Source organism: Mus caroli, chromosome 3 (genome assembly GCF_900094665.2).
Source record: "Mus caroli chromosome 3, CAROLI_EIJ_v1.1, whole genome shotgun sequence".
Lineage (NCBI taxonomy): Eukaryota > Metazoa > Chordata > Mammalia > Rodentia > Muridae > Mus > Mus caroli.
In genome coordinates this window covers 134,736,328-134,746,198 of record NC_034572.1, presented here as the reverse complement: position 1 = coordinate 134,746,198, position 9,871 = coordinate 134,736,328, and positions in this window count along the sequence as shown.

The window sequence follows — 9,871 nt, the reverse complement described above, 5'->3', positions numbered from 1 at the left end:
GCGGGTGGAGAAAATGGCTGATTTCAAGTCTAATTTGAGCTGTGGTCAGAACTGTCCGGGTGAGCAGGTCAGGTAACTTTTGCATGTCTTGATTCTCTCTCTGTCTCTCTCTCTATCTCTCTCTCTCTCTCTCTCTCTCTCTCTCTCTCTCTCTCTCTCTCTCCCTCTCTTCGAAATATTCTAATTCTAATGCCTTGTGATTCTGCCTGCCCAGCACCATTGAAACCTCTACCCGTTATGTATGCCTTGGATGGATTTCATAGACTTGGGAAGGTCACTCTTGGGAGAGACATTGACAGAATTAGCTTCTTTTTATTTCCATGGAGACTTTGCCTGCCACTTTAAAATCGCTTAATTTTCTTCAGCCTCCCCACATGGCCACATCAGGAAATGTGGGTAGTCAGGTGCTGCTGCCAGATGGGTGGATCAATCCACAGTGATTTACTAGCTGGATGGCATGGCTCAAAAGGCCAGGTGTCTCCACTTCCTAATCTGTAAAGTGGGTTTATTAGAAGCAATGAGATATAAGGTTTCCTGAGGTTAGAAAGTATTAACTGTAGGTAAACCGCCCAGCATTGTCATTGTTGACTGTTGTTCTGATCTAGAAGACACTCGGCCTTTCTTGCTACCTCAGTTCAACAGTGCCTTCCTCAGTTAAGTTCAAGAATTTGTTTATATCTATGTTCTCAAAGTTGTAGTTATTAACTCTTACACACATCCAAGTGTGACTTCTGTGCAATGGCAAGTTCTAACATTTGTGTTCCTTGTCCTCAGAATGTAAATGGTTTTATGAAGACAATGGCTACCATGGGGGATAGTGCTAATAACCTGTCAATATCCTGAAGAGACTATGGTTAAATCTAGTGGTTTTCTCTATAATTTTCCCAAAGAAGAATAAGAGCTTGAAGTCTGTCAGAGAAATCTCTATGCAGAGTTAGTGTTATGTAAACAAGACTGCAAAGTTGTGAAGTGTTAGGTGTGGTAGGCTATGCTTGTCACCCCAGAACTCAGGAGGCAGAAGCAGGAGAATCGATGTAAGTTTAAAGCCAGCATGGTCTACATAGGGAACTCCAGAATGGTCAGGGCTACGTAGAGAACCTGTCTCAAACAACAACAACAAAGTTGTAGAGTTGTGCAGTTATTATTTATACCCATCTTTTGGCTGTTTTTCCTGATTAGGAGGTAACTCATTTAAAGCAGATGCCGTGCCTTGCAGATCTTCCCAGCCCACACTGTTAACACAAAACCTTATCTGTGCTTGGTATTCAGTCAGGATGGGTTGGCTGGTTGACAAAAAGGTCCACCTGGGAGGAATCTTCACCGTCTAGGACAGATGAGGAAGGTTAAAATGATCACATCGTCTTGCTTGGATCTTTGAAGCCCTCACCAGTCGATACTGCATGAAATTAATTCCTTAAAAGCACCAGTCAGCGAGAAGGCAAAAGAAAGTAGTTCAATACTGAGATTCAGCCTAAAGAGGGCAGGAGCATGGTTTGAGAAAGATGTGTGGCTATGAAGAGGAAAGAAGAGAGTATAGGCGCAGGGGTCCTAAAAGCACCTGTGAGCAGTGCAGCTCCAGCAATGCCTCTGGCAGCTACACACTGCCTTTGTATCAGCATTGTGTCTAGCTTCATTGACTGTCACAGTTTCATCTCCATGAAAACAAGAACGCAGTGTTTTAGAGGCTGCTGAGTACAGTTTGCTCAGACACAGAGATCTGGGCACATACATCTCTGTCTAGAGAGGACTCTGACTAATTCCCGGGACCCTCCATTCCTTTCACCTGCTTGGATTTCCCAACGAGTGCTCACTTTACATATCTGCCCACTTATCTGAATGCTTATTTTATACATCTACATGCGTATGTGCATTCATAAATAAGTGCTTGCCAATAGAATGTATGCATCTCAAGGGAGGATATTTTCCCTATTATGTTTAGCACTCTCAGCCCAAACTATAGGACACAGCCTAGCACATAGTAAGTATTCCTTGGGTATTGAATAAGGAATACGAGGCAGTGGATTTGAAAACTGAGCCAGGACCTGAATAGCACCCTGTGCAATTTCAAATGATGTGTAGGCTTTTCTAACTGTTGAATAAAAATCAAGTGTGAATAAATCTGAACCCAAAGTGTATCTGAATGTGACCTTTCAGGCTTAAAATAACGCAGTGTTTAAGGAACCAACATGAAAAGCATCTCACTTTTGAAAAAATCAAAAGCTTCATTTCAATCCATACACCAGGGCTGCCTATTTCTTGGCTCCAGTAAGTGGAGAATTAACTGTGGGACAATAAATCCCAGTGACAGGTGCTAATGGGAATTAAGCATGCAAATCCCCTGCATATCCCTCCAGAAATCTACACCAAGAAAAGTATGCTATTTAGCATGTGGGCTTCTCAGTAATAATAGTATTTACTCTAAACCGCTATGGAAAAAGTTTCCAGTGCAGGGCTTAAATAAAATGAACTGAGCATCTATTTTCAACACAGAAATATTTCCTCGCATTTTTATCTCTGTCCTTATGTTTGATTATTCACATTTTTTTATATTTTAATGGATATTTAAAAACAATTCTCTGTAGTGAGGATATTATTAACTAGCTGCATAGAAGCAGGATTTTACCAAATGTGTAGGATGACAGGAAAACTCTGAGTAGGATGGGGGATGGGTGTGGAGACCTCGGCTATAACATGACTGGTAGAACTCACGCAAGGGAGGCCAGATGGTCCAGAATCAGCAGATTCAATCGCAGTTCTCTCCCTCATCCCAGAGAAAGAGACTTAGTCTCTCATAAACACCCACTCTCTGAAACTTTGCACTTTCTGTTTACTATATTAAAAAAAGACTATTAGCAAAGAAAAGCAACCTGACTTAAACAACCTTTAATAAGAAGTGATAATTCGTCACTCTACCTAACAGAAAAGCCATGGGTGGAGACAAATGTCTGTTTTGCTAATAGCTAACATTTATGAACTGATTGCTATGTGGAGGTGATGATACTAAGTTCTTTGTGGACTATCTTGCTAAGCTCACACACTGGATATTGAATTGAAGTACCACTATTGTCTTACTTCATTAATACTGCTATAACAAAATACTGAAAATGGTTATATATAAAATACACAAATGCATCTCCTTATAATTGTGAAGACAGTTGGAAAATCTAAGATGGAGGTGTGAGCAATGGAGGGTTCCTTCTTGGGAAGTCATCTAATGAACTGGTAAAAAAAAAAAAAANAAGATGGTTTGATAGAGCAAGTGTAGATGGGCCATTCATCCATTCACACACATACACACACACACACACACACACACACACACACACACACATCTACTCCCATGATAACTTAATGAATTTATGAGGATAGTGGACCAAGGCTCAGTTACCTCTTGGAAGGCACCCATGACTCAATTCTATTGCAGTGGGGAGGGACCACAGCTCCAACACATGAATTTTGAGGGTCATATAGAAACCTATGATTTATTATTTTTACTCAGAAGAAAACAGACTGTCCAAGAAGCACAGTTGGTATTTCTTAGTGCCAGACTGATTTCAGCAGTCATGTAAAACATGACTAAGACCTAAAAACTTACTTATGTTTTGGCTTCATGAAGAGACTTGTGGTTGTACTGCCAGCCTTAGAAGCTCTGACTTACAGTGTTTTTACCATTATCGATATCAGCATAAAACATAACCCTATTCTCATGTGGCCAACAAAATCGAGAAAGTAGTCCCTTGGCCAATCTTGGGCCATGACCACTTGGTTTTGACCAGTCCTTCAATTACTCTGACCATAGGATTAAACTTATATTGAACTGTGTGCCTTGTGTCAAGTATTCATTTTGGTAGCTAGAGACATGGACTGAAATTGGGGACAGGGGATTCCTTGAAGCAATATCAATAAAGTAAAGAAAGATTAATACAAAACATTGGAGGAATTCCCACCAACATGGCGGAACACTGCTTTGTACTTTGTGCTACATAATTGGTCCTCAGGCAGAGTTTTATCCAATAGCTTAACACTGTACCCAAAGTCACATTGCTTTGGAAGAGAACAACACTGGCTGATTATACATTGCTTTCTCCTCTACCATAGGAGAAAGAATTGAGTGCAAATTCAATTCAATTTAGAATACCACCACATTGCCCTATTATACTGAAGTTCCAGTCTAAGACTCCCGAAGAATACTATGGGTAATAGTGACTATGCACTAAAGAATGATAAACTAATAGACAACCCAGAGGGAAAAACAATTCTAAATAAATATAGCATGTGGGGATATAGGGTCTCAGGAAGCATCACTGGGGGAATAATAGAAAGACAACTGCAAGTGAAACATAAGCACTTGTACTGGCAATGCTCAAGGCTTCAACAATGAGAGTATTTATCTCTAACAGCAAGAAGTCTGGGAGTGGGCAGGGCGAGGAGGCTCTGGAAACTCAGTCCAGTTGTTCTAAATGACTTGGCTCTTGGTACTCATAATGTGTGGACTTTGTTCTCACAGATGCTGATGGCTGTTACTGCTCTGGGCATCATGTCTGCCTTCCCTGCTGGAAGAAGGAACAGGTCTCTGGGGTACAGAAACCATAGGTTAATTCTAAACAGCTTTTATGGAAACCCACAGCCAAAGCAACTTTGTTGTCTTGTCCTGACAGTTTGACAAGTGACCCCCTATTAAAGCAGTACATACAGGTGGGGAATAACGTCGTGAATGCTGGCTAGAACAACATTCTAGCTGTTCTTGAACAGCACATGGCTGTGCTGGGCAATGGGATAGAGGTACAAAGGAAAGGCACAGAAAGAACACTAGGGGATGTAGGACACTAGAGGATACTTGGAGATATGAAGGCAGATAGAAGTAGTTCTATTCTTGACTGAGTAAAAAGGATGGGTGTCCCAGCATCCACATTGAATGGCTCACAACTATTCATAATCCCAGCTTCACAGACATCAACAAATACTTTCAAACATAAATATGGACACATAACTGAAAATAAATCTTGAAATATACAAAACGGGGAAAGAAAAAATAATAAAAAATAAATGCAGTAATAACCAAAAGCTCATATGATTTCTACACATGAACATGATGTTGTGATTGATATATGGAAAAACCAATTAAAAGTTCAACAGAAATATAATCAAATACAATGTGTAACTTAGTGAAAAGTTTATGGACAATGCTGTCATTTCTTAATATGCAGACTGAATAAATAAGGCACTTAATGAAATAGTGAGAAGGTTCGTGATCAGTAAAACTAGGTTTGTCTGATTGTGTATGTAATAACTGCTCCTTTTTCAGAAATTGCTATGACTTTCAAGATTAGTGTCTTTGTCATAGGAAACTATTAATTTACAAATATGTACATTTGCTGTGAATTTTAACCATAGACACAGATTTTCTGTAATGTGTGTGAGACATTGTATGATATGCCTGTATTATCTAGTTTACTTCACTTGATTAGTCACCTGACGAACAGTGATTGTAGCTTTCTGTAGAAGCATAATCCCACTGTGGAGTAAACATTCGCCTATTAGACTCTCTCTCTTCTCTCTGTGCCACTTGATAATTACAAACCAGATGATGTCTCTACTGCCTACTGTAAGACCTCTCCCACACTCACCACCTTACAAACACACATAACTTGCAAGGTCCAACTGATCTAGTAATTTCTGAATAATTGGCATGCCTCCACTTTCTCTGCTATGCCTCTCACAACTCCCAGAATGACCTATCTTGCAAAACCCATCATATTAGCATCCTAGAACCACATTTAAACAATTTCTTGTTGTTTTATATCTGCTTTCCCAGAGTCCATCATAAGCAAAACCAGCCCTTAGAAAATCAGCTGCAGAACACACAATGTAATCAGTTGTATTTCTAATCCTTTAATCTTTCCCTTAAGTAATAGAATCACCTAGAAGCTCCGTGCTTGAAGGATTGACTCTATTGGATTAGCCCATGGGTGTACTTGCAAGTCATTTTGGGTGGGAGGGCCCAAAACACTATGTGTAGTGCCGCCCCTGGACAGGTGATCCTAGGCTGTGAGAAAGCTGACTGAGCAAACTGCTAAAGAACATTTCTCTGTGGTCTCTATTTCATTTCCTGTCTTGAGTTACTGCTTTGGGATCATTTAATGATGGACCATGACATAGTAGAATTTTAAGCCAAATAAATTTAGTTTGTCCCTCAAGTTGTTTTAGTCATTATTCTATCACAGCAACAAGAATATCAAACTATCACACACCCACTTGCTTTTGTTTCTGAAGTCTCACCCACTGCAAATGTGTGTGAGAAGATGTCTTTACCTCACTTGGTTCATCCAATGAAAGAAGGCATTTGCTTCAGTGCGCTATGGCTCTCCTGGTCTAACTATGCTACCCATGTGATTTGTATATTCTGTAGGTGGTATTCTGTAGGCAGCCACAAGATCCAGTGATGGAGAAACATGGCAAGACTTGAGGGCAGGATGCTGAGGTTTGCTGCCTCCTGCTGGCATCCTCAGAGACGAGACAAGGTCAGCCAAAGGCACTTGCATCAGACCCAATACCTACGGTCAAGAACTTAAATCACTCCAGTCTTTGGGTTTTGGAGTTATGCTTAGTGAAGCCTGCTGCCATGACACTATGTACATGACTAAACCCAAGATAAACCAGATGCTACTCTTTATAGCAGTGGCAATGGATTAACAGAAAACTGGGGCAATGGGTACAACCAGTGAGAGTGACTGAGAAACTCAGTGAGCCATGTGGGTTACAACATCTGTAGTGGATTAAGCTAATGGTGCTTGTGTCCTAATGCTAATATGGGGACCCCAGGACTGGGTACCCTAAAGAGGAGAGAATCCACATGTAAGACACTGAGTTACCCTGTCCTAGTTAATTGTGATTGGTAAATAAAGATGCCAACAGCTAATATCTGGGCAGAAGAGACATAGGTGGTGTTGAGCTTTTCTAGGCTTGGGGAGAGAGGATTATGAGGAAGGAAGGAGGAGGAAGAAGCCACTATGAAAAAGGAAGAACATGCAGGAGAAGAGAGAGGACTGTGGCCATGGATTAAGAGAGAGGAGAACATAGCCCTGAGGACTGCCCAGTTGGAGCTAAGAGCAGCCAAGATGAAACCTAGTAAGTAATAATGCAGAGCAATCATTAGGAAGGTTGATTCTAGCAGAATGGAGGATAGGCAGATGCCCGCAACTGTGCTCATTAAGTTATATTGTAAGTTTAAAAGCTCTCTCTCTCTCTCTCTCTCTCTCTCTCTCTCTCTCTCTCTCTCTCTCGTGTGTGTGTGTGTGTGTGTGTGTGTGTGTGTGTGTGTGTGTGTGTGTTATCCAGGAAACCAGTAACCTAAGACAGAGTAGAAACCAAGTGCCTAGATTTGTAATAGTTTTTACTTCATCATCACTCGAGGAAGACGAGAAGTGGTTATTGTGCATTAGAAGAGTTAACTGACTTGCCTATACTAAATTTGTACCCAGTGGATATTTCCCCTTAGATGTACCTTAGTACAGGCACACACTGTTAGATTCTTTAGGAAGCTTCATACAAAGCTTCAATCTATAATCTGTCTTACCTGATGTGAACATTAGAAAGCTACTAAAGGTTCTGTAAAAGGAGGTGATGTGGTAACCACATTTCAGAAATGGGCAGCATGTATCAAAGTGTTATGAAAATGACAGTGTATCCATCAGAAGTCTGCTCTAATCATCCAGATGAGAAACAGTGAGAGTGGGCATGTCACAAGCAATAAACAGAAAATGAGCGAAGGGAACATGTTCAAGATGTCCAAATGGGATGGAGGTTGCTAAACCAGAATATAGGATGAAAAACATTGTATTATTAAATATTCATAATGTAATTAAGAATAAGCTAGGTAACCCTGCAAAGCTACTTGCAGCAATAAATTACCCTCAACTTAATTAAAGCCATTAAAGAATTAAAAATAAGATTCAATGGGTGAAAGGGACACATAGATTTTTAGGATTACTGGCATTCATTGGGACTAAAATGTTGCATTCAAGTAATATGGTAATGACTCACCAGCATACATAGCCATGGTATTTGCTTTTCATAACCCTTAACTGTACCTGGCACAGAAAATATAACTAAGAAATATTTTTAAAATAGACAAAACAATAATTTCTGAGGATTTTATGACATGCAGCCTAAGTCAGTTATGTGTGTTTGGTGTTCTTAACTACATTTTTCCTAAATTTATTTACAGGCTCACTGTTGAAAATGCACTCTACTTTATCTTACAAAAATATGCCATAAATTACAGCTTACAATTCAGAACAGCCAACTCAGTTAATCACAAGTCATTAGATGGAAAACAATGGCATTATAGTACATATAACCCAATCAAAGCACAATGTGATTAAATCAGTCAATAGAGAAAGTATTTGACCTTTGTGCTTATGACATAAATGAAGTAGAAAACAAATGATATGGAAATTGCCAAGTTCATTTCTTGATATCACTAACAACTCTCAACAGGGAATATGATTTATATTTTCTTTCTCTCTGTATATAAGTGTGTGTGTGTGTGTGTGTGTGTGTGTAAGTTTGTGCAAGTGTGTGCAAATATGCATGTAGGCACATTTGTCCAGCATGCTTTCTGGGGTCAGAGGACAACCTCTGCTTTCATTCCTTAAATACTTCCTTTAGTTGGAAATAGAATCTCTTATTAGTTGGCCTAGATCTTCACTTGTGTAACAAGCTGGCTGGCTGTTAGCTCCCAGATTCATCTTCTCTCAATCTTGCACCTTGCAGCACATGGGATGCTACTGTGCTTGTTTTTCACATGGGTCCTGGTGATCTGAACCCAAGCCCTCAGTGTTCAACCACTTTAATTATTCCACCACGTTCATTACTCTCCAGTACCTATTCTACGATTTCTTAATTAGTTCCAATCAGAAATGGAAAGCTATTATTTGTTTAAAATAGTTATTTTTTTCTCACTAGTGCTATAATCCTTATGACGATGTGTTCTGTCCTTGATAGATTGGCAGACTACTAAAAGAAATGATGAATGTGAAAAGGGGAAGGAAATTGTTACGACTAAGGAAAAGAGGTGAAAAATACAGTGGCAGAAGTGAAACCATTCAAATGAGAATGTTCCATAGTTCCTTTAAAACAGTGAGTGTAAGCTTCTTATGTTTGCCTTTTGCCATCTGGATATCTCTGACGTTAATGTTCAACCTGTAAAAATGGCTATCCTGTAAAAATGGCTATCCTGCCGAAAGCAATCTACAGATTCAATGCAATCCCCATCAAAATTCCAACTCAGTTCCTCAGTGAGTTAGAAAGGGCAATTTGCAAATTCATCTGGATTAACAAAAAACCTAGGATAGCAAAAACTATTCTCAAAAATAAAAGAACCTCTGGGGGAATCACCATGCCAGACCTCAAGCTGTACTACATAGCAAGTGTGATAAAAACTGCATGGCACTGGTATAGCAACAGACAAGTAGACCAATGGAGTAGAATTGAAGACCCAGAAATGAACCCACACACCTATGGTCACCTGATCTTTGACAAGGGAGCTAAAACCTGCCAAAGCAACATAGCACCTGGAAAAGGTCCTGTTTTGGGCCTTCTTCTTCGGCCAGGAGGAGGTCCAAACACCAGATATCTGTGTACCTTCCCTGTAAGAGAAGAGTTTGCCAGCAGAGAGTGCTCTAACCACTGAAACACAGAGGAGAGATCCTGTCTCCCAGGTCTGCTGATAGACGGTAATCAGAATCACCAGAAGAACAATCTCAAAATAGAAAAAACTATAACAACTCCAGAGATTACCAGATGGCGAAAGGTAAACGTAAGAATCTTACTAACAGAAACCAAGACCACTCACCATCATCAGAACCCA